The sequence below is a fragment of the Oryx dammah genome, unplaced genomic scaffold (genome assembly GCF_014754425.2).
Source record: "Oryx dammah isolate SB20612 unplaced genomic scaffold, SCBI_Odam_1.1 HiC_scaffold_23, whole genome shotgun sequence".
NCBI lineage: Eukaryota > Metazoa > Chordata > Mammalia > Artiodactyla > Bovidae > Oryx > Oryx dammah.
This window is the reverse complement of record NW_024070207.1, coordinates 64,234,086-64,258,217: the sequence shown is the minus strand read 5'-3', so window position 1 is coordinate 64,258,217 and position 24,132 is coordinate 64,234,086. Positions and strand designations below refer to the sequence as shown.

At 38.2% G+C, this 24,132-nt stretch overlaps 1 pseudogene; it reads right to left on the bottom strand.

The window, feature by feature from the left end:
* Nucleotides 1-1,592: 1,592 nt before the first annotated feature.
* Nucleotides 1,593-24,132, bottom strand: part of LOC120881615 — a 102,188-nt pseudogene continuing 79,648 nt past the window's right edge.

Sequence of the window (24,132 nt, the reverse complement as noted above, 5' to 3'; positions counted from 1 at the left end):
CTGCCCCCTCTAGTAGATATAATGGTCATCTGAGTTAAATTCACCCATTCCAGTCCATTTTAGTTCGCTGATTCCTAGAATGTTGATGTTCACCCTTGCCATCTCTTGTTTGACCACTTCCAATTTGCCTTGATTCATGGACCTGACATTCCAGGCTCCTATGCAATATTGCTCTTTACAGCATCGGATCTTGCTTCTATCACCATTCACATCCACAGCTGGGTATTGTTTTTGCTTTGTCTCCATCCCTTCATTCTTTCTGGAGTTACTTCTCCACTGATCTCCAGTAGCATATTGGGCTCCTACTGGCCTGGGTAGTTCCTCTTTCAGTATCCTATCATTTTGCCTTTTCATACTGTTCATGGGGTTCTCAAGGCAAGAATACTGAAGTGGCTTGCCATTCCCTTCTCCGTTGAACCACTTTCTGTCAGACCTCTCCACCATGACCCTCCCGTCTTGGGTTGCCCCATAGGCATGGCTTGGTTTCACTGAGTTAGACAAGGCTGTGGTCCTAGTGTGATTAGACTGACTAGTTTTCTGTGAGTATGATTTCAATGTGTCTGCCCTCTAATGCCCTCTTGCAACGCCTACCATCTTACTTGGGTTTCTCTTACCTTGGGCGTGGGGTATCTCTTCATGGCTGCTCCAGCAAAGCATAGCTGCTGCTCCTTACCTTGGATGAGGGATATCTCCTTACTGCCACTGTTCCTGACCTTCAACGTGGGATAGCTCCTCTAGGCCCACACGTACTTAAGTATATACTTATTGTTATTTGTTCATTATTTTCTGGATGTTTTTATAGTTTCTCTCTTTGTTGAAGCTTTATTTCTTTCAACACTTTGAATGTTATTTCCCTCTCTACCAGTCTGTAATGTTTCTTCTGATAGCCTTGTAAGGTTTCTTTTGTATGTAATAAGTTGTTTTATTTTTTCTTGATGCTTTGATAATTATTTTATTCTTAACTTTTACCATTTTAATTATAATGTGTCTTGACATGTATTTTTTCTGGTTTTTCTTATTTGAAGCTTTCTGTATGTCCCAGACCCAGATGTCAATTTTATTCCCTAGAATTTTTCAACCACTTCAAATAATTTTTCAGGTATTATCTCTCCTTTTTAATTCTGTTTTAAATATCTTGCTGTTCTGTCTGGGTGAGTACTATTTTTTGTCTTCCAACTTAGTTATTTGTTTTTATACTTCATCCAGTTTGCTGTTTAACCCTTCTAGAGTGTTTTATAGTACAGTTATAACTTCTGTTTGATACTTTCTCATATTTTATACCACCTATGTTGAAGTTCTCACTGTGTTAATTCATTCTTCTCCCAAGTTCAGTAAGGATTTTATGACCATTATATAAAATTTCTTATCAAATAAGTTCCTTATCTCAATTTTTTTTAGCTTTTTTTCCCAGCAGTTTTGTCTTGTTCTTTCAATTTGAATGTGCTCCTCTGTCTCTTCATTTTATTTAATTCATTGTGTTTGTTTACATGTATTAGGTATATCAACTATCTCTTTCAGTCTTGAAGATTAGTCTTATTTAGCAATTGTTTGTAGGGATCAAAAGCATAATTTCTTCTTGTCATCAGGGTCAGTCACTCAAGGGTTGTCCACTTTGTGGGCTCTCTGCACTCTCCTTTTACATTGGGGCCATGGCTGTTGCAGGGTACTGGTCTGGGGCTGCCTCTGGGACCATCTTCAAGGCCTGGCCACAGCTCCTGCTGGGTGTTAGTGGGAAGGTCTGGACCCGAGACCAGCTGTGAGGCTTTCACAGGGAATTGGTGGGTGAGGATTGTTATTAATTATTCTTTACTTTATTTATTAATTTGTACTGAAGTATATTTACTTTACAATGTTCTGTTAGTTTCTACTGTACAGCAATGTGAATTAGCTGTATGTATACATATATCTGGACAAGGCAATGGCAACCCACTCCAGTACTCTTGCTTGGTAAATCCCATGGAAGGAGGAGCCTGGTAGGCTGCAGTCCATGGGGTTGCTAGGAGTCGGACACGACTGAACTACTTCACTTTCACTTTTCACTTTCATGCATTGGAGAAGGAAATGGCAACACACTCCAGTGTTCTTGCCTGGAGAATCCCAGGGATGTGAGAGCCTGGTGGGCTGCCATCTATGGGGTCGCACAGAGTCAGACATGACTGAAGCGACTTAGCAGCAGCAGCAGCATACATTTATCACCTCTTTTTAAATTTAATTATTTTCAAAAATATTTTATGCTGCCTTCTGCCTCTCTTCTCTTTCTAGGAATCCAGTAATGCATAGATTATTTTTTAAATGGTATCTCTTATTTCATTTCAGCTTTTAATACTCATTTATCTGATCTCTTCTGATTGGATTTTTTCAATGGATTTGACTTCTACATCATTTTTTTCTTCTGCTTTATTAATTGTTTGTTTATTTCTATTGCATTTTTCATTTAATTCATTGTAATCTTCAACACTAGAACTTCTATTTGGCATTTTTATGATTTCTGTCTCTCTATTAAACTTCTCGCTTTGTTTATGTAGTAGTTTTCCCGAGTACATTAAATTGTCTTTCTCTGTTTTTGTTATTGTGGTTCATTCATTTGTTTTTAAATCTTTCTGAACTTCCTTGCAACAACTATTTTGAATTCTTTATCAGATAAATCACAGATCTTCATGTCTTTGAGACTGGTTATTGGAAAATACTGTGATCCTTTGGTGGTGCCATGTTCCTTAACTTTTTAATGTTATTTGAAGTGTTATTTTGCTGTTTCCATATTTGAAGTAGCTGTCACCTCCTCTAGTCTTTATTGATTTACTTTAGAAGTGAAATACCTTCCATCAGTCATGCTATGACTTGAGAGTTTTTCAGTTATTTTATGGGATTCCCAGGTGGCGCTAGTGGTAAAGAGCCTGCCTACCAATGTAGGAAGTCCAGGTTCAATCCCTGGGTCAGGTAGATGCCCTGGAGGAGAGCATGGCAACACACTCCAGTATTCTTGTCGAGAGAATCTCCATGGATAGAGGAGCCTGATGGGCTATAGTCCATGGGGTCACAAAGAGTCAGACATGACTGAAGTGACTTAGCATGCACGCACATTTCTTTTTTATGTGTACACTTGCTTCATGGTTATTGCTGTTTTTTGTGGTAAAATTCTTAATTCTTAATACTGTATGCCTTATTTTGATCTTTCTAATCCAGGATGAATGCTTACATTGTCATTTTTTACTTTCCTAAGGAAACTGCTGGATGTTCAACTTTATGTTTGTTTCTTCTATGCCATCATGTTTGAGTCAGCGTTTTGTGCATGCTCAGAAGCCATCTCCAAAAACACATACAAAGTATGCCCAAGATGCTTTCCATGGACTGAGGGTGCGGAAAGCAGGTTCAGTGCTGAGAGTATATATGGACCAATTGGGGGATCTGGTAGTTGAAAAATCCCCAGTGGCTCATGGGTGGGCTTCTTGATAGTGTTCATGATGTGGTTAATAGAATATGCATCTTTTTGATACATTCTAAGAACCCTATCCTCCACTCTTACAGCCCCTTCTCTCCCTTTAGTTGTGCAGCACACATGAGTATTCTGGATGTGACTAGAAGAAGTGGGCCTCTTTGCCAAGATCCTGCATACCTGGAGATAAAAAGTGCTAACTTACATGCTTTCACTTTCTTCTACAGGTAAAATCATGGGTTGGAAAAAAAATCTCTCTTGGCTTTTGGGTGTAAGTTGAACTATTCCTCTTATCCTATTCAATTGCTTCAGTTGAATGTTTTTCCTCTGAAGATGTTATGGAACTTTTCTACTGGACTCCTGGATATTCACACAATTTCCTTGGTCCATTGGTAACTGTCCAAATTAATGTTTCCATGGGCTCCTGGTATGTGCTTGAGAGGACTGAGAGCTAGTTCATGAATCATTTCAGGATCCACAGTCAAGATTGAGGTCTATTTACCTGACAGACGGGTGTGTGTGCCTTTTCCAGGGTCTCTTGGCATATGCGCTGGTTGCAGAACCAAATCAAATTGGAATGTAGTCAAGTCCTCAGGGATAGGAAGCCATTTATGGGATTTTTCTTGGCACCAAAGTTGTTGATTCAGTCACAGGTATAGCTTTGCTTTCTCAAAATAACTCTCTTTTTAAAAAATTTATTTATTTTTCATTGGGGGATAATTGTTTTACAATATTATGGGTTTTTTTTTTTTGCCATATATTAACATGAAATACCCAAAGGTATATATATGTTCCTTACTTCTTGAACTTCCCTCTCACTTCCCATCACATCCAAACTTTCTAGGTTGTTACAGAGCACTGGAATTGAGCTCACTGCCTTATACAGTAAATTTCCAATGACTATTTAATTTTATGGTAAAGTATATGTTTCAATGCTACTCTTTGAATTCTACTCATCACGGAGTCTCCTTCCCAAACTATGTTCCAGACCTGTTCTCTAAACCTTTGTCTCCTTTGCTGCTCTGTAGATAAGTTCATCAACACCATTTTTCTTGATTCTATTTATTAGTATTAATATGTAATATTTGTCTTTCTCTTTATGACTTTCTTTACTCTGTATAATAGGATCTAGTTTCATCCACTTCATTATAAATAAGTCAAATGTGTTCCTTTCTTTTGCTGAATATTTCCTTATGCATATGTACCAAAGTTTCTTCATTCATCTGTTGATGTACATGGAAAAGAAATGCAAAAAAGCAAAATGGCTGTCTGGGGAGGCCTTACAAATAGCTGTGAAAAGAAGAGAGGTGAAAAGCAAAGGAGAAAAGGAAAAATATAAGCATCTGAATGCAGAGTTTCAGAGAATAGCAAGAAGTGATAAGAAAGCCTTCTTGAGAGATCAATGCAAAGAAATAGAGGACAAGACAGAATGGGAAAGACTAGAGATCTCTTCAAGAAAATTAAAGATACCAAGGGAACATTTCTTGCAAAGATGGGCTTGATAAAGGACAGAAATGGTATGGACCTAACAGATGCAGAAGATATTAAGAAGAGGTGGCAAGAATACACAGAAGAACTGTACAAAAAAGATCTTCACGACCCAGATAATCATGATGGTGTGATCACTAATCTAGAGCCAGACATCTTGGAATGTAAAGTCAAGTGGGCCTTAGAAAGCATCACTACGAATAAAGTTAGTGGAGGTGACAGAATTTCAGTTGAGCTGTTTCAAATCCTGAAAGATGATGCTGTGGAAGTGCTGCACTCAATCTGCCAGCAAGTTTGGAAAACTGAGCAGTGGCCACAGGACTGGAAAAGGTCAGTTTCATTCCAATTCCAAAGAAAGGCAATGCCAAAGAATGCCCAAACTACTGCACAATTGCACTCATCTCACATGCTAGTAAAGTAATGCTCAAAATTCTCCCAGCAAGGCTTTAGCCTGATGTTGAAGCTAGTTTTAGAAAAGGCAGAGGAACCAGAGATCAAATTGCCAACATCCGCTGGATCATGGAAAAAGCAAGAGAGTTCCAGAAACACATCTATTTCTGCTTTATTGACTATGCCAAAGCCTTTGACTATGTGGATCACAATAAACTGTGGAAAATTCTGAAAGAGATGGGAATACCAGACCACCTGACCTGCCTCTTGAGAAATTTGTATGCAGGTCAGGAAGCAACAGTTAGAACTGGACATGGAACAAAAGACTGGTTCCAAATATGAAATGGAGTACATCAAGGCTGGATATTGTCACCCTGCTTATTTAACTTATATGCGGTGTACATCATGAGAAACGCTGGACTGGAAGAAACACAAGCTGGAATCTAGATTGCTGGGAGAAATATCAATCACCTCCGATATGCAGATGACACCACCCTTATGACAGAAAGTGAAGAGGAACTAAAAAGCCTCTTGATGAAAGTGAAAGTGGAGAGCGAAAAAGTTGGCCTAAAGCTCAACATTCAGAAAACGAAGATCATGGCATCCGGTCCCATCACTTCATGGGAAATAGATGGGGAAACAGTGGAAACAGTGGCAGACTTTATTTTGGGGGGCTCCAAAATCATTGCAGATGGTGATTGCAGCCATGAAATTAAAAGACGTTTACTCCTTGGAAGAAAAGTTATGACCAACCTAGACAGCATATTCAAAAGCAGAGACATTACTTCGCCGACTAAGGTCCATCTAGTCAAGGCTATGGTTTTTCCTGTGGTCATGTATGGATGTGAGAGTTGGACTGTGAAGAAGGCTGAGCGCCATAGAATTGATGCTTTTGAATTGTGGTGTTGGAGAAGACTCTTGAGAGTCCCTTGGACTGCAAGGAGATCCAACCAGTCCATTCTGAAAGCGATCAGCCCTGGGATTTCTTTGGAAGGAATGATGCTAAAGCTGAAACTCCAGTACTTTGGCCACCTCATGCGAAGAGTTGACTCATTGAAAAAGACTTTGATGTTGGGAGGGACTGGGGGCAGGTGGAGAAGGGGTCAACAGAGGATGAGATGGCTGGATGGCATCACTGACTCGATGGATGTGAGTCTGAGTGAACTTCAGGAGTTGGTGATGGACAGGGAGACCTGGCGTGCTGCGATTCATGCGGTTGCAAAGAGTTGGACACGACTCTGCGACTGAACTGAACTAAAGTTACTTCCATGTCCTAGCTATTATAAATAGTGATGAAATGAACATTGAAGTCCATATTTTTTTCAATTATGATTTCCTCAGGGTAGATGCCCACTATTGGGATTGCTGGATCATATGGATTCATTAAGAGTTGGGCTCGACTGAGCTTCTTCACTTTCATTTTTCACTTTCATGCATTGGAGAAGGAAATGGCAACCCACTCCAGTATTCTTGCTTGGAGAATCCCAGAAACAGAAGAGCCTAGTGGGCTGCCGTCTATGGGGTCGCACAGAGTCGGACATGACAGAAGCGACTTAGCAGCAGCATGGTAGTTTTACTTCTAGCTTTTTAAAGTATCTCCATGTTGTCTTCCATAGTGGCTGTATCAGTTTATATTCCCACAAACAGTGCAAGAGGGTTCCATTTTCTCTACACCCTTTCCAGCATTTAGTGTTTGTAGATATTTTGATGATGGGCCTGATGATTGGTGTGAGTTGATACCTGATGGTAATTTTGATATGCTTTCCCTAATAATGAGTGATGTTGAGCATCTTTTGATGTGTTTATTATTCATCTGTATATCTTCTTGTAAAAATATCTGTTTAGGTCTTCTACTCACTTTTTGACTGGGTTGTTTGTTTTTCTGGCATTGAGATGTATGAGCTGCTTGTATATTTTGGAGATTAATCCTTTGTCAGTTGTTTCATTTGCTATTATTTTCACCCATTCTGAGGGCTGACTTTTCAGTTTGTTTATAGTTTCTTTCAGTGTGCAAAAGCTTTTAAGTTTAATTAGATCCCATTTGTCTATTTTGTTTTTATTTCCATTAATCTAGGAGATCAGTCATAGAGGATATTGCTGTGATTTATGTCAAAGCATATTTTATTTATGTTTTCCTCTAAGAGTTTTATAGTTTCTGGTCTTACATTCAGGTCTTTAATCCGTTTTTATTTCATCATTGAGTATGGTGTTAAGAAGTGTTCTATTTTTATTCTTTTACACATAACTGTCCAGTTTTCCCAGAACCATTTATTGAAGAGACTATCTTTTCTCCATTCTATATTCTTGCCTCCTTTTTCAAAAATAAGTTACCCATAGGTGCACGAGTTTATCTCTCGGCTTTTTGTCTTGTTCCATTGATCTACATTTGTTTTTGTGCAAGTACCATACTGTATAGATGACTGTAGCTTTGTAGTATAGTCTGAAGTCAGGCAGGTTGATTATTCCAGCTCCACTCTTCTTTCTCAAGATTGATTTGGTTACACAGGGTCTTTTGTGTTTTCATACAAACTGTAAAATTTTTTGTTCTAGTTCTGTGAAAAATACCATGGAAATAGAAGATCACTTTTCCTGTCTCTTGAGAAACCTGTATGTAGGTCAAGAAGCAAGTTAGATATGAGCATGGGTCATCCCAGTGTAATTAGCCTCCAATTAAAATAAATAAATTTATATTAAAAAAAGAAATGAGCATGGAACAACTGACTGGAGTAATATTGGGAAAAGAGTATGACAAGGTTGTATATTATCACCCTGATTATTTAACTTCTATGCAGAGTGTGTGTGTGCTCAGTCACTTCAGTGATGTCTGACTCTTTGTGACCTCATGGGCTGTAGTGTGCCAGACTCCTCTGTCCATGGGATTCTCTAGGCAAGAATACTGGAGTGGGTTGCCATTCCCTTCTCCAGGGGATCTTCCTGACACATTGATTGAAAATAGGTCTCTTGCTTCTCCCACATTGGCAGGTGGGTTCTTTATCACTAAGCCACCAGGGAAGCCCACTTTATGTAGAGTACATCATGCAAAGTGCTGGGCTGTATGAATCACAGTCTGGAATCAAGATTTCTGGGAGAAATAATAACAACCTCAGATATTCAGATGATACCATTCTAATGACAGAAAGCAAAGAGGAACTAAAAAAAAACCTCTTGATGAACGTGAAGGAGGAGAATTAAAAAGCTGGCTTAAAACTCACCATTCAAAAAACTTAAATCATGTAATCCTGTCCCATCACTTCATGAAAAATAAAAAGGGAAAAATTGGAAACAGTGACAGATTTTATTTTCTTGGTCTCCAAATCTCTGTGAATGGTGTCTGCAGCCATAAAACCAAAAGGCACTTGCTCCTTAGAAAGAAACCTATGACAAACATGTTTAATATATTAAGAAGCAGGGACATCAGTTTGCTGACAGAATTCCATATAGTCAAAGCTTTGATTTTTCCAGCAGTTGTGTCTGGATGTGAGAGTTGAACCATAAAGAAGGCTGATGGCTGAAGAAATGATGCTTTCAAACTGTGGTGCTGGAGAAGACTCTTGAGAGTCGCTTGGACAGCAAGGTGATAAAATCAGTAAATCCTAAAGGAAATCAACCCTCAATGTTCACTGGAAGCACTGATGCTGAAGCTGAAGCTCCAATACTTTGGCCACCTTATGCAAAGAGCCAACTCATTGGAAAAGGCCTCGATGCTGGGAAAGATTGAAAGCAGGAGGAGAAAGGGATGACAGAGAATGAGATAGTTAGATGGCATCACCTATTCAATGGACATGAGTTTGAGCAAACTCCAGGATATTGTGAAGGACAGGGAAGTCTGATGTTCTGTAGTCCATGGGGTTGCAAAGAGTCAGACACAGCAGAGCAACTGAACAACAACAACAAAGAATTTCATTAGATGTACCAGCTTCTTCTTTGGGATATTGACTACCAGACAGTAGTTCTGGAGCCAAGAGTTTAGAATAATCAGTCTCAATAACTCACTTGTTATAAAGCAAGATGTAAGCTTGAGCCATGAATACTTCATCCATAAAGCACATATTTAGCTTGGAATCATTACTGTGTGCCCAGTATCCTCTTTCAGAATTATAACAGTACATGGTGTAATGTTCTGAGCCAAACTCTTTCCCATGGTGTATTAAGCTATAGATAAAACTTTCTGGTCTTAGGGATTTCAAATATTCCCTGCAACACTAGGGTCCCAGGTTTCAGATTTCTTCAAACCAATATGAATACCAATCTTCTGTCAATTTTTATGTCCTTACCACCTGAATTATTTGAGATGTATTCTGAGAACCTGAGGTAAGTGGCAAATCATAAACTGTTTGGCAGCTTCTGTGAGCATAACTGGTTTTGAGGAAAACCTTCTACATTTTGAATTACCCTGGTTATATTTAGGATTTTCCTTCTGAATCTTCAGTTTCTGTGAACTTTTCCAACATTTCAGTGACAAGACATGGCTGGGAAGTAATATCTTTTCCACTGCATTGGTATCTTTCTTTAAATTCCAGTAAAAAGTCCCAGAAAGGTTCTCAGTTATCTCTAGTTCATGTTGTATTTTATTCAAAAGCTCGCCAAGAAATTCCTGAGCATCTTGTTGGGCATAACCATGAAAATCAAGAAATAATCTCCATACTGAGTATTGTATAGCAAAATGATGTGACCAAAGTCCAGTTTCCAGACCACATGACTTGGAACAAAGTATGCAATTCATGATAAAGAGAAAGGTATTATCAGCTTGACTGTCTTGGTTGAATAAGTCCCATATTTCTATTCTTTGATGCTCCACTATGTAGTCCTGGTGATAAAGCTGCATATCTGGACTGAATAGAGCCTTTTCTTTTCTTTTTTTTTTTTTTTTGATGTTCATTCATTTGATACACTGTATCTGTGATTGAAAGATGCTTATAAGATGATCTTGTTTAATCACTAGATGTCATAGCCAGCCATTGGTTCAGATAAAGTTTTGAAAAATATTGGAACAAATAAGTAAATGACTCAACACTTGAACAGTATTCATATGGCCAAGTATTTCTAAAATTTCTCAATCTGGTTACACTAAGAATTACTATTGGCCTTCATTTAACAAAGGAGTCACTGACTTTTTAAATCTTACATCTTCAGAGGTAGATATTACTTTACCTTTTGCTGATGCTGCTGAGGTTTATAGTGATACTTAAACAGGAACTATTTCTATTATGGTGGACCAAGCTAGACCTTTCAAATATAAACTCTTTGTTAGAGTTAAATTTTCTAATTCTGGTTTAACTTAATACTCTAATTCTTGCCATCTTTTCTTCACTTATCTGTTTTCTTTTTTTTTCCTGAAATTGTGCTTGCCTTTTCATCCAATGGTTAACTGTTCAAGTCAAGTTTGAAAGTTTTCACCCATTTGTATCCTTCTCTTGCCATGTACCGCTTGACCACATCCAATCTACCTTGATTCATTGACCTAACATTCCAGGTATTTATTCAATACTAAGGAATCAGTGAACTAAAATGGATTGGAATGGTGAATTTAATTCATATGACCATTATATCTACCAGTGTGGTCAAGAATCCCTTAGGAGAAATAGAATTGCTCTCGTAGTCAGAAAACAAATCTGAAATGCAAAACTTGGGTGCAATATCAAAAACAACACAGTTTACTTCCAAAGCAAACCATTCCACATCACAGTAATCCAAGTCTATGCCCAAACCACTGTTGATGAAGAAACTGAAGTTGACTGGTTCTATGAAGACCTACAAGACTTTATAGAGAGTGCTAAGTTGTTTCAGTCGTGTCTAACTCTATGCAGCTCTTATAGACTGTAGTCTGCCAGACTGTTCTGTCCAGGAAATTCCCCAGGCAAGAATATTGGAGTGGGCTGCCATTCCCTTCTCCAGGGGATCTTCCCAACCTAGGGATCAAACCCAAGTCTCTTGCATTACAGGTAGATTATTATTTTTTTAACCATCTGAGCCACCTGGGAAGCCCAAGAATACTGGAGTGGGTAGCCTATCTCTTCTCCAGGGGATCTTTCTGACTCAGAATTGAACAGGCTTCTCCTGCATTTCAGGCAGATTCTTTACCAGCTCAGCTGCCAGGGAAGCCCTCATTTTCATCATAGATGATTGGAATGCAAAAGCAAAAAAGTCAAAAAACACCTGGAGTAAAAGGCAAGTTTGGCCTTGGGGTATAATATAAAGCAGGGCAAAGGCTAATAGAACTTTGTCAAGAAAACATGCTAGTCATAGCAAACACTCTTCTCTAATAACAGAAGCTATGACTCTACACATGGACATCACTTGATGGATAATACCAAAATAAGATTGATTGCATTCTTTGCAGCCAAAGAAGGAGAAGCTCTATAGAGTCAACAGAAAGAATAAAAAGAAGACCTGGAGCTGACTGTTACATAGATTATGAGCTCCCTATTGCAAAACTCAATCTTAAAATGAAGTAGGGAAAACCACTAGGCCATTCAGGTATGATCTAAATCAAATCCCTTATGATTATTCGGTGGAGATGATGAATTGATACAAGGGATTCGATCTGGTAGACAAAGTGCCTGAAGAACTGTGGACATCAATTCATAACATTATACAGGAGGCAGTGACCAAAATCATACCAAATTAAAAGAAAAGCAAGAATTCAAACTAGTTGTTGAGGAAGCTTTACAAAGAACTGAGTAAAAAAGAGAAGTGAAAGGCAAGGGAGAAAGTGAAAGATATACCCAACTGAATGCAGAGTTCCAGAGAGGCAGGGGAGATTAAAAAAAAAATAATCCTTCTTAACTGAACAATGCAAGTAAATTGAGGAAACCAAAAGAAAGGAAAATACTAGAGATTTCTTCAAGAAAATTGGAGATAACAAGGGAACATTTCATGCAAGGATGAACATGATAAAAGACAGAAATGGCAAGAATCAGATGAAGAAGAGATAGCACGAATATACAAAATAACTATAAAAAAAATTCTAAATGTTGCAGATAACCATGATAGCTTTGTCACTCACTTATAACCAGACACCCTGGAGTGTGAAGTCAAGTGGGCCTTAAGAAGCATTGCTATGAACAAAGCTAACAGAGATGATGGAATCCCAGATGAGCTATTTCAAATCCTAAAAGATGATGCTGATAAAGTGCTGCTCTCAATATTTCAGCAAATTTGGAAAACTTCTGAACTGTGGTATTGGGGAAGACTCTTGAGAGTCCCTTGGACTGCAGGGAGATCCAACCAGTCCATTCTGAAGGAGATCAACCCTAGGATTTCTTAGGAAGGAATGATGCTGAAGCTGAAACTCCAGTACTTTGGCCACCTCATGAGAAGAGTTGACTCATTGGAAAAGACTCTGATGCTGGAAGGGATTGGGGGCAGGAGGAGAAAGGGACGACTGAGGATGAGATGGCTGGATGGCATCACTGACTCGATGGACATGAGTCTGAGTGAACTCCGGGAGATGGTGATGAACAGGGAGGCCTGGAGTGCTGCGATTCATGGGGTCGCAAACAGTCGGACACGACTGAGTGACTGAACTGAACTGAAGCAGTGGCCATAGGACTGGGAAAGGTCAGTTTTCATTCCAGTCCCAAAGAAGAACAAAAAATTTTCAAACTATATTACAACTGTGGACATTTAACATGCTAGTAAAATTTTTTTCAATTCCTTCAAGCTAGGTTTCAGCAGTATGTGTGTGACTTGAGAACTTCCAGATGTACAAATTGGATTTCAAAGAAGCAGAAGAATCAGAGGTCAAATTGCTAATATTCCTTGGATCATTGCGAAGGCAAAGGAATTCCAGGAAAAAAAAAAAATAAATATATATATATATACACTTCTGCTTCATTGACTATGCTAAAGACTTTGTGTGGATTGAAACACTTGTTGAAAATTCTTTTTTTTTTTTTTGAAAATTCTTAAAGATATGTGAATACTAGAAACTTTACCTGTCTCCTGAGAAACAAGTATGTGTGTCAAGAAGGAACAGTTGTAACTGGACATGGAACAACCAAATGGTTCAAAATTGAGAAAGGGAGTAGGACAGGATTGTATATTGCCACCCTGCTTATTTAACTTAGGACTTCCCTGGTGGCTCAGACTATATGCAGAGTATATCATGTGAAATGACAGGCTGGATGAATCACAAGCTGGAATCAAGACTGCCAGAAGAAATATCAACAACTTCAGATATGCAGATGATGTTACTCTAATAGCAGAAAGTGAAGAGGAAATAAAGAGTCTCTTGATGCAGGTGAAAGAAGAGAGTGGAAAAGTTGGCTTAAAGCTAAACACTCAAAATACTAAGATCATGGCATCCAGCCCCATCACTTCATGGCAAATAGAAGGGGTAAAAGTGGAAGCAGTGATATATTTCCTTGGGTTCGAAAATCACAGATGGTGACTGTAGCCATGAAATTAAAGCATTCTTGCTCCTTAGAAGAAAATCTGTGACATTCCAAGACAACATATTAAAAAGGAGAGACATCATTTTGCTGACAAAAGTCCATATAGTCAAAACTATGGCTTTTCCAGTAGTCATGTATGGATGTGAGAGTTGGACCATAAAGGAGGCTGAGAGCCAAAGAATTGATGCTTTCAATTTGTGGTGCTGGAGAAAAATCTTGAGAGTCCCTTGAACTGCAAGGAGATCAAACCACTCAGTCCTAAAGGAAATCAACCCTGAGTATTCATTGGAAGGACTGAAGCTGAAACTGAAACTCCAGTATTTTGGCCACCTGATTTGAAGAGCCAACTCATTGGAAAAGACTATAATGCTTGGAAAGATTGAAGGTCAAAGGAGAAGAGGGTGATAAAAGATGAGATGGTTAGATATAATCAATGGCTCAATTGACATAAATCTGAGCAAACTCTGAGAGATAGTGAAGGACAGGGCAGTCTGGCATCCTGCAATCTATAGGGTCACAAAGAATCAGACATAACTTATTGACTGAACAACAACACCGAAGTTAACTGTTAAGATTTGCCTTTAAAAGCAAACATAGTCTTTGACTTCTAAAACTGGAGAGAAGTCAGATCTATATAATTCTTCATATGCTGCCTGTATACACTCCTCATTTCCTTATTTTAGTTATCAAGTATTTGCCAACAATACAATTTATTTTTATAAAAGCTAATGGGCATTCCCACCAACAGTGTAAGAAGGTGCCCTTTTCTCCACACCCTATCCACCATTTATTGTTTGTAGAGTTTTTGATGATGGACATTCTGACCAGTGTGAGATGATACTTCATTGTAGTTTTGATTTGCATTTCTCTAATAATGACCGATGTTGAGCATTTTTTCATGTGTTTATTTTCTATCTGTATGTCTTCTTTGGAAAAAAGGCTATTTAGTTCTTTTGCCCCCTTTTTGATTGGGTTGCTCTTCCTTCTAGCATTGAGCTGCAAGGGTTGCTTGTATATTTTGGAGAATAATAATTCTTTGCCAGTTGTTTCATTGCTATTTTTTTCTCCCATTCTGAGGGTTGACTTTTCACCCTACTTATAATTTTCTTCACTGTCCAAAAGCTTTTAAGTTTAATTAGGTCCCATTTGTTCATTTTTGTTTTTATTTCCATTACTCTAGGATGTGGGTCATAGAAGATATTGCTGTGATTTATGTCATAGAGTGTCCTGCCTATGTTTTCCTCTTAAGAGTTTTATAGTTTCAGGTCTGAAGTTTAGGTCTTTAACCCATTTTGAGTTTATTTTTGTGTATGACGTTCAGAAATATTCTAACTTTATTATTTTTCACATAGTTGTTGTAGTTCAGTTGCTCAATCATGTTTGATTCCTTGTGACCCCAATGGACTGCAGCATACCAGGCTTCCCTGTCCTTTGCCATTACCCTAAACTTGGTCAAACTCATGTCCATTGAGTCAGTGATGCCATCCAACCAATTCTTTGGGACTGGAATGAAAATAGACCTATTCCAATCCTGTGGCCACTGCTGAGTTTTACAAATTTGTTGGCATAAGAATGCAGCACTTTAACAGCATCATCTTTTAGGATTTGAAATAGCTCAGCTGGAATTCATCACCTCCTCTAGCTTTGTTCATAGCGAGGCATCCTAAAGCCCATTTTATTTCATACTCCAAGATGTCTGGCTGTAGGTGAGTGATCACACAATCATGGTTACCCAGGACATTAAGACCTTTTTTTGTATAGTTCTTCTGTATATTCTTACCACCCCTTCTTAATCTCTTCTGCTCCTTTTAGGTCCATTCAGCTTCTGTCCTTTATTGTGCCCATCTTTGCATGAATTTTTTCTTTGGTATCTCTAATTTTCTTGAAGATATCTCTAGTCTTTCCCATTATGTTGCTTTCCTCTATTTCTTTGCATTGTTCACTTATCTCTCCTTGCTGTCCTTTGGAACTCTGCATTCAGATGGGTGTACCTTCCCTTTTCTCCACTGCCTTTTGCTTCTCTTCTTTTCTCAATTATTTGAAAGGCCTCCTCAGACAAACATTTTGCCTTTTGCATTTCTTTTTCTTGTTGATAGTTTTCATCACTGCCTCCTATACAATGTTACAAGCCTCCATCCATAGTTCTTCAGGCACTTTGTCTATCAGATCTAATCCCTTGAATTTGTTTGCCACTTCCATTGTATAATTGTTAGGGATTTCATTTAGGTCATACCTGAATGACCTATTAATTTTCCCTGCTTTCTTCAATTTAAGTCTGAATTTTGCAATAGGTAGTTCTTGATCTGAACCACAGTCAATTCCCCATTTTATTTTTGCTTATTGTATAGGGTTTTTCCATGTTTGGCTGAAAAGGATATAATCAGCCTGATTTCCATATTGATTTTACACATAGTTGACCAGTTTTCCCAGCAGCACTTGTTGAAAAGGTTCTTTTCACCGTTGTATATTTTTTGTCTCCTTTTTGAAAGATAAGATGTCCATGGGTGCATGGATTTATCTCTAGGCTTTCTATCTTGTTCCATTGATCTATATTTCTGTTTTTGTGTCTGTTTCATAGTGTCTTGTTGACTGTAGCTTTGTAGTATAGTCTGATCTCAGGAAGGTTGATACAACCACTATGAAGAACAGTATGAAAATTCCTTAAAAACCTAGGAATAAATCTACTCAATGACCCAGAAATCCCACTACTGTGCACACACCCTGAAGAATTCAGAATTGAAAAAGACACATGTACCCCAATGTGCCAGGAGCCAGCACGGGAGATCCTACCCATGGCAAAGGTCATGAGGAAGAGACCTGACGAGCAAAGGTGGATCAGGACTCGAGGGACTTCCCGACCCCACCCATGACAAGGTCATGTGGAAGAGGTCTGAAGGGCAAGGCGGATCAGGACTCAAGGGGTCCCCTGGATCTGCTTGAGCATCTACCCCAAAAACCAAAATCTTTCTGTTATACTACACTCTTCTGACATTAACAGGGGCTATCCCCGACCACCTTTCTCTGGAAAATTAACTTAGAGTTCCAGTTAATAGTCTCCTGCATATAAAAGGAGTTTCTCAGCTCAAACCTCTCTGCTGGCAGTCTAGCTTGTGTGACAGGTTTATCCACACTCTTGCTACTACGCACAGGATTGTTCACAATCTCTCAACCGTAAACAGTACAGAGAGTTTGGAGTATTTTGAAAGTCTTAGTTAGAATAGGGCTTTTCTAAAGATAAAAATCATGTTGGTGAAGGGTTTCATTCCTGAGTTAATGATTGCCGCCAGGCCTCCATACCCTTAGGCACCTGGGAGTATGTTAATCAATGTAATTGGAATGTAGAAAAAGAAATATAGTAGTTTTGATGTTAGCAATACTAGACCTTTGAGTTAATGAATTTTTCTCTTTGTTATAAATCACTGTACTCCTCTTTCTTTGTTTTAAATCGTTGTATCCTTGCTATGTAAGAATGTAACTTTATCACTATCTTAAGACTAAGCAGATTTTAAAGGAAAACAAGTTTTCTGATTGACTAACCTTCATCAATAGAAAGAAAGATGGGGCCATAAAATGCTAATCGGTCTCCAGACCAGAAGATATTGTAAACAAATGTAAGACCCTTGTAAGAAAAAAGGTATGCAAAGAACACTCTGTCTTTAGATAAGAGTCAGAGCAGCTGACCTTGTGTGACTCTTTTTTACATTTATCTCTATGTACAACTTAAAGTATAAAAGCTTCCCTGAAAAATAAAAAGACAGACCAGGACCAGTTCTACAAAAGCCTGGTTCCCCCATGTCATTCTTTCTTTCTTTCTTCCTTTCTCTCTCTTACTCTCTTTTTCAGGCTGATACCTTGGAGCACAGGGGCCCTCCGTGTTTGCTTATTTGCCTGGGCTTCTAAGACCTGAATAGGAAGGTGCTCTGCATCTTCACTCCCTCGGGAGACTGGGAGGGCGCCTGTGGCCTACGTGAATGGTGCAAGTCTCTTGTCTTGGGGCTTTATTGGCTTTCTGTGTAAACAAAGGAATATCAGCCTCTATTCTATTTCTCTCTCTCTTTCCTTATCGCCAACACCGTCCACAATTTGATTACCCTGGATCCAACTGGGGCTGGACCCTGGTACCAATGTTCACTGCAGCACTAGTTTCAACAACTAGGACATGAAAGCAATCTAGATGTCCATCGGGAGATGAATGGATAAGGAAGTTGTTGTACATATGCACATTGGAATATTACTCAGCTATAAAAAGGAACACCTGAGTCACTTCTAATGAGATGGATGATCCTAGAGCCTATTACACAGAGTGAGATAAATCAGAAATAGAAAGACAAATATCATATATTAATGCATAGATATGGAATCTAGGAAGATTGTGCTCACTATTCTTTGTGTAGGTACAGACATAAAAACAGGTTTTTAGATACATAGGAGAAAGAGAGGGTGGGATAATTTGAGAGAATAGCACAGAAACATATACATTACGGTATGTAAAATAGATAACCAGTCGATTTTGATGTATGATGCAGGAAACCCAAAGCCAGTGTTCTGCAACAACCTAGTGAGATGACTCAAGGAAGGAGGTGGGAGGAGTTTCAGGAGGGAGAGGTCACATGTATGCCTATGGACAAGTCACACTGATGTTTGACAGAGGACATCACAATACTGTAAGTTAATCATCCTCCAATTAAAATAAATAAATTTTAAAAAGCTAATGGGCAACTTTTATAGGACAGAACATGTTCACCCACACAAGATTCTAGTTCACAGTTGATTTATGAATCTCTCTGCTACTAAGCAAATTAGCTTTACACAAGGTTACTTAAATATTTAAGACACTTTTGAGACTAAAGATGGTTAGTCTTCATTCAAAGAAAATGTTCGTAGAAGTCTTTTACTTTTAGTGCTGATAGTGATTATTGTCTCAAAACCTGTGAAAGCTCATCCCAACTTGCTTTCTTGCTAACCTGAAACTATCACAACATTGCTAATTGGCTATACAACAATACAAAATATTTCTAATGTTAAAAATACATAAAAAATCTTTTTAAATACTTGGATTTTCTTTGCTTTATGTGATTTTCCCAGCTACCTTCACTCAGTTAAAGACTAATGCTTTCAGCCACCCAGTCTGAAGAATTTGAACATGGGTTGCATTACAAGCTATGTGGGATCAGGCTGAGTAGTTATCCATACAGAACAGTTAACAGGTCCCTTCTCCTGCTATTTCTATCCTTGCCAGTTGTTCATATCCCTGACATTTCTAGGTTCTCTGAGCTCTTATAACATTCTTTGAACCATATATCACATTTTACTTGTGTGTTAGAGAAATAATCCTAGTTGAGATTCATTTCCCTAATATTAAGAAAGACTAGATATTAATGTAACATTCTATTCTCCATAAAATATCACAGAGGGCTTAGCAAATAGTATATTCAAAGATCTATATTTATAAGGCTTTTAGAAGAAAACATAGGCAGTACACTCTGATATAAATCACAGCAGGATATTCTTTGGCCCATTTCCTAGAGTAATGAAAATATAAACAAAAATAAACAAATGGGACCTAATGAAACTTAAAAGTTGTTCCATAGAAAAATAATATAATGTTCTTGCAATGTTATTTTTTAACATATTTTTTCTTTATACCATGCTGTGCAGCATGTGGAATCTTAGCTCCCTGACCAGGGATTGAACCTGCACCCCCTGTGTTGGAAGCGTAGAATATTAACCACTGAACTTGCAGGGAAGTTCCTGAATGTCTTCTTATGAGAAAAAAATATATATATTTGGCATCTGAAGTGACTCTTCAGCAAAGAAGAAAAGTTATTGCTCCTCTTAAATATGCAGTATCACATAAATATCTTGCAGCCCAAACCAAATATCACTTGATTGTTCTATGTGAAAATTATTGAAATGCTAAAGTCTTGGTTTTCAGGAAATTTGGAGATTGGTGGAAGTTTTCTCTCATAACATCATTTGTTTTCTATTTCATTTTTTCTTTTCAGAGAAGCCTCCATTTCTTCAGCTCTTGACTATTCAATGTTATTAATGCAGCATTATTGAAAACCTGCTGCTTGCTAAATCTCTGATATACTTATCCATCCGTGGATTATGGGTGAATGTTGAAGTACTACTGCTTCCATGAGTATTTGTACTATAAAGAGACCAAATGAATACATTTCTATTGTAGATTCAGGCTATATTAGTTTTTGGCTCTAAGGCTGTTTTCTAAGAGGTTGTCTTCTTTGAATCTGTGGTATTATACTACTTAGGCTGCTACAAACTCCATTACTTATATGGTCAGTTAGAAGTCTTAGGAACTGTCACTCCACACCAGGGAATAGTACTAGATGTATACAAACTTTTCAGAACTTTCAGACTAAAAACTAGACTGTTAGAACTGGAAGTGATCTTAGAAATTATCTAGTATAAGTTGCAATAAGGACAAATACCTCGCTCCCAAACCAGTGCTCTTTTTATTACACTAATTTTACAGCAAAGCTGGGTAAAGGCTAACAGTTTTGCCAAGATAACACTCTGGTCATAGCAAACACATTCTTTCAACAACACAAAAGATGACCCTTCACATGGACATTGCCAGATGATCAACGTCAAAATCAGATTGATTATATTCTTTGCAGCTGAAGATTGAGAAGCTCTATACAATCAGCAAAAACAAGATCAGGAGCTGAGTGTGGCTCAGATCATGAACTCCTTATTCCAAAATTCAGACTTAAATTGAAGTAGGATAAACTACTAGGCCATTCAAGTATGACCTAAATCAAATCCCTTATGATTACACAGTGGAAGTGACAAATAGATACAAGGGATTAGATCTGATAGAGAGAGTGCCTGAAAAACTATGGACAGAGGTTCATAAGATTGTATAGGATGAAGTGGCCAGAACTATCCTGAAGTGTGAAAAGGCAAAATGATTCTCTGAGGAAGTCTTACAGATACCTGAGAAGAGAAGTCAAAGGCAAAGGAGAAAAAGAAAGATATACACAGTTGAATGCAGAGTTCCAAATCATAGCAAGGTGAGATAAGAAAATCTCTGTAAATGAAAAATGCAAAGAAATAGAGGAAAACAATAGAATGGGAAAGACTAGAGATTTCTTAAAGAAAATTAGAGATATCAAGGGAACAATTCATGCAAAGATGACACAGTAAAGGACAGAAATGGTATGGATTTAAGAGGAGCAGAAGAGATTAAGAAGAAGTGGCAAGAATATACAGAAGAACTGTACAAAAAAGTTTTAATGATCTGGACAGCCACAATTGTTTAGTCAAACAGAGCCAGACACTATGGAATGTGAACACTAGTGGGCCTTAGGAAGCATCACTAAGAAGAAAGCTAGTGGAGGTGATGGAATTCCAAGTGAGCTATTTCAAATCCTAAAAGATGATGTTGTTAAAGTGCTGCACTCAATATGCCAACAAATCTGGAAAACTCAACAGTGGCAAAAGGACTAGAAAAGGTCAATTTTCGTTCCAGTCACAAAGAAGGGCATGGCCAAATATTGTTCAAATTACCACATAGTTGTACTCATTTCTCTTTCTAGCAAGATAATGCTTGAATTCCTTCAAGTTAGGCTTTGACAGTACATGAACTGAGAACTTCGTTTGAACAAGCTGGATTTAGAAAAGGCAGAAGATCCAGAGATCAAACTGCCAACATCTGTTGCATTATAGAAAAAAAACAAGTGAATTCCAGAAAAATGTCTACTTCTGCTTCATTGACTGTGTTAAAACCTTTTATTGTGTGGATAATAACAAACTGGGGGACATTCTTAAAGAGATTGAAATACTAGACCACTCTTACCTGCCTCTTGAGAAACCTGTATGCAGGTCAAGAAGCAACCGTTAAAACCAGACATGGAACAATGGACTGGTTCAAAATTGGAAAAGGAATACATCAAGGCTGCATATTGTTACCCTGCTTACTTAACTCATGTGCAGGGTACATCATGTGAAATGCCAAGCTGGGTGAAGCACAAGCTGAAATCAAGATTGCTGCAAGAAATATTAATAGCCTCAGATCTGCAGATGACACCACCCTTATGGCAGAAAGCAAAGGGGAATCTTTCAACGAAAGTGAAAGAGGAGACTGAAGAAGTTGTCTTAAATCTCAGCATTCAGAAAATGAAGATCATGGCATCTAGTCCCATTACTTCATGGCAGTATATGGGGAAACAATAGAAACAGTGGCAGACCTTATTTTATTGGGCTCTAAAATTACTGCAGATGGTGGTGACTGCAGCCATGAAATTAAAAGATACTTGCTCTTTGGAAGAAAATCTATAACAAACCTAGACAATGTATTAAAAAGCAGAGCCATCACTTTCCCATAAAGGTCTGTATAGTTTTTCCAGTTGTCATATATGGATGTGAGAGTTGGACCATAAAGGTGTCTGAGTACCAAAGAATTGATGCTTTTGAACTGGAGTTGGAGAAAACTCTTTAGAGTCCCTTGGACAGCAAGGAGATCAAATCAGTCAATCCTAAATGAAATCAGCATTGAATATTTATTGGAAGGACTGGTACTGAAGCTGAAGCTCCAATATTTTGGCCACCTGATAGATGAAGAATGATCTTGTTGAAAAGACCCTAATGCTTTGAAAGATTGAGGTCAGGAGAAGGGAGTGACAGAGGATGAGATGGTTGTGTTAGGTAGGTAGAATAGGGAAAAGGAGTCCAAAATGGCGGTGGCTACAGGACAAGGAAGGGAAAAGCCCGTGAAAATGAAACAAAAGAAGGTCCGAGGACCAGAGTGAAGACTTCAGGTAGAACAAACAGCACTCCTGGCTAAGCCGAATTTGCATAGGGCAGGCCCAGGTAGAGGAAAAAACATATAAAAGGAGGAGCCAAAGCACTTTCTCTCTCTTTCTCTCCCGCGTGTGTGTGCTCTCTCTCTCCCCCTCCCTATCTCCCTCTCTCTCTCTCCCACACACTCCTCCACTCTCTTCTCTTCAAGTCTTTGGGTTGGCATGTCCTCACACTTCGAGGATGGATTCTCCTGCTTTCTTCTGACTAAAATAGAGCTGTAACACTGATTTGCCTAAGAGCTATAACACGGTTTGTCCAAGACCGGAGAGCTGTGACGCGCCAAGGGCTTTAATGTCCGTCACTCCAAATCTTTGTTGTGACGAGACAAGGAACCAAGGAACATACACCCACGTGACAGTTGGATGGCATCATCGACTCAATGGACATGAGTTTAAACATCTCTTGGAGGCAGTGAAGGATAGGGAAGCCTTGCATGCTTCAGTCCATGGGATTGCAAAGAATTGGATAGCGAGTGACTGAACAACAATGACAAATTTGATGGTATTTCTTATAAAATCTATTTTTGTAGTTAAAGCAATAAGTGCATTGATAAACAGATATTTGGCTCTTAGTAAACATTTACTGAATGAATTATCCAGATGAAGAAGTTGTTGTTAGAGAAGCGAGCCCCAAAGCAATGTTGTTGTTTTTAGTTAGTAAGTTGTGTCTGACTCTATGTGACCACGTAGACTGTCAGGCTTGTCAGGCTTCTTCTGTCCATGAAATTTCCAAGGTAAGTATACTGGAATGTGTTGTCATTTCTTTCTCAAGGGGATCTTCCTGACCAAGGGATCGCATCTGTGTCTCTTGCATTGGCAAACAGATTCTTTACTACTGAGCCATCAGGGCAGCCAAAGAACTAGTGACTGAGCAGCAACTAAAATCTAGGTTTTCTTGTCTCTCAGTCCATTGTTCTTTCCAATGCCTTCTGATAATTTTATTACTTCAGGATATATTTTGTGTTTTCTTCACGTGTGCAAGAAACAAAGATCAGGTCTGGAGCTAATGTCTCATAAATAGGAAATGATAATTAGCAAATCAATTACTTAACACTTCTGTTATTCCAATAATAATTTGTTGAAACTATCTCCAGTTCTTCAAAAATATAAATGCTTATGAGTTAGGAGGAAAATGAGTTTGTATATGCAGATTTCATATATTAGTATTTCATACAAATCACATATTTATAAAATCATTTTCCAAAATCACAGTTGTCAGCAAGTCAGAAAAATATTACTTAAGGTATTTCAAATGTTTTAATTATGAAAGTGTAAAAGGAAACCTTATTGTTGATAGCAGTAATTATGATTTTTTACTGTCTAAAATTCCCACATTAAGAATACTGTTAATAATGTACTTGCTGGAAATAAGAAATTAATGAAAATAATCAGAAGATCTGAAATACTCAGTCTTTATTTAATGCATTTATTTATGTTTTCTAATGAAAGAGTCATTTCCTAGGTAGGTTGATAAGAAGTCTAGGGGTACCCAAGGAGAGAGGGGTCTGGAATTCTCATGGAGGAAGAAAGGACAAAGTTTTTTTTTTTTTCCTCTACATTCCTTAGGATTATGTATCCTGCCTGAAGGCAGTCTCTGGAC